Here is a 2,521-nt window from a genome sequence, read left to right on the forward strand (position 1 = left end):
GGCTACTTTACCTATTCTTTCAGTGATTTTGAACGGTCCAACATACCGTGGATTGAGCTTGCCTCGTTTACCAAAACGAACCACACCCTTCCAGGGTGAAACTTTGAGTAGCACTCGATCCCCAACTTGGAACTCGAGTGGTTTTCTGTTATTGTACGAAAACTCCACTAAAGGGAGGTGCTTTTCCCAGCTGTTGTCGAAATCAATAACATATGCCCGAAGCATGTCTTCTAGGGTTTGAATCGTGCGCTCAGACTGCCCATCCGTCTGAGGGTGATAAGCCGTGCTCATATCTAACCGAGAGCCAAAAGCCTTGTGCATTGCTTGCCATAGTTCTGATGTGAATCGTGCATCGCGATCCGTAATGATAGAGGTGGGCACCCCGTGCCTTGAGACTACTTCTTTCAAGTATATGTCTGCTAGTGTGGAAAACTTGTCTGTTTCTTTGATTGCCAGGAAATGAGCAGACTTGGTGAGTCGATCCACGATCAGCCAAATAGTATCGTTCCCACGCTGAGATCTAGGTAGGCTTGTAACAAAATCCATGGAAATTTCCTCCCATTTCCACTGTGGTATCTTTGGTTGCTGAAGTAAGCCTGCTGGTTTCTGATACTCTGCCTTGACTCTTGCACAGGTCAAGCACTTGCTGACATAGGTAGCGATGTGGGCCTTCATGCTAGGCCACCAATACGTAGTTCTGATGTCGTGGTACATTTTATCCGACCCTGGATGTACCGAGTATCGTGATTTGTGAGCTTCATCCATTGCCAGCTCACGTAAGTCGACATAAAGTGGGACCCAAACACGCCCTGTTACATAGTAGGCGCCATCTTCCTGCTGTTCTAATCGTTGCCTTGAGCCGCGTAGGGTTTCAGCCCTGACGTTTTCTGGTTTCAATGCCTCTACCTGAGCATCTCGTATCTGTGCTGGAAGACTAGACTGAATGGTGAGCTGCAATGCTCATATGCGCTTAGGTGTAGTGTCTTTCCGACTGAGGGCGTCAGCCACAACATTGGCTTTGCCTGGATGGTACTTGATGGCACATTCGTAATCATTTAGTAGTTCATCCCATCGACGTTGCCGCATGATCAATTCCTTCTGCTTGAAGATATGCTCGAGACTCCTATGATCGGTGTAAATAGTGCACTTGGTACCGTACAGGTAGTGTCGCCATATCTTAAGCGCAAAAACAACAGCTCCCAGCTCTAAATCGTGCGTCGTGTAGTTTCGTTCATGAACCTTGAGTTGACGCGAAGCACAAGCAATAACTTTATCACACTGCATCAATACACAACCAAGCCCCTGTATCGATGCGTCACAATAGACCACAAAATCGTCTGTGCCCTCTGGTAATGAGAGAATAGGTGCACTACAAAGTCTATCATTCAAGTGCTGAAAAGCGGTTTCCTGGGGATTACCCCAACGATGGGTGACACCCTGTTCATAAGATCCATGAAAACTGCAGGCGCGTTCGTTAACCCGAATAGCATGACTAGAAGCTCGTAATGGCCGTAGCGAGTTCTGAAAGCTGTTTTGGAGACGTCCTCATCCCGGACTCTCAGCTGATGCTAACCTGACCTCAGATCAATCTTGGAGTAGTAGCTCAACCCTTGCAACTGGTCAAATAAGTCGTCAATACGTGGAAGAGGGTAGCGGTTCTTCACTGTCACCTTGTTCAGTTCACGGTAGTCTATGCACATCCTGAAGGTACCGTCCTTCTTTTTCACGAATAACACTGGAGTGTTGGTTTCTACACTTTTACCATTTGCTAACTCTACGACATGTTTCGTGTTTAGGGGTGTTGGTGTACGTTTTAACATTTGACTAACTTTTTAAAGACACATAACTGGTATCCGCACCCGAATCAAATAAAATAGTAACGTAAAAGTCGTCGAGAAGAAACTTACCCATGACCACGTTAGGATCGTTCCTTGCGTCACCTCGACCCAGCACAAAAGCACGACCCCTAGCTTCATTGCCGTTATTGTTCCCACCATTGTTGTTACCATTGCCTTGGTTGTTGTTGTTGTTGCGATTCTGGTTCTGGTTTAACTGGGGGCAATCACGCTTGAAATGACCTTCCGCCCCACACTGAAAACATCCCCTATTGCCCCGTTGTTGCTGCTGCTGCGGGTTCTGTGGTGCTGGTGGTGGGAGTTGCTGATTCTGATTCGCAGGTCGTGAGCTCCTGCAGTCTTCGGCTTCGTGCCCTAACTTGAGGCATCTCTGACAACGTTCCTTGCGACACCGTCCACTGTGGTGTCGGTTGCACCTATTACATAGTGGGTGATATCCCCGATATCCACCCTGCCCCTGACTGCCTGAAGAGTGCTGACTAGGACTCTGATAACTGTCAGTCTTTCGCTGCTGAACCTGTGAATGAACTGAAGCTGATCCCTTGCTGGAATCCCCATCCCATTTTCTTTTGTTGTCACTGGGAGTAGCAGAAGTAGTAACAGCAGTAGTGGTAGCACTGATGCGTTTTGGCAGCTTGTTCTGTTCCACTGCCTGATCCGTAATA

Source organism: Helianthus annuus, chromosome 8, assembly GCF_002127325.2.
Source record: "Helianthus annuus cultivar XRQ/B chromosome 8, HanXRQr2.0-SUNRISE, whole genome shotgun sequence".
Classification (NCBI taxonomy): Eukaryota; Viridiplantae; Streptophyta; class Magnoliopsida; order Asterales; family Asteraceae; genus Helianthus; species Helianthus annuus.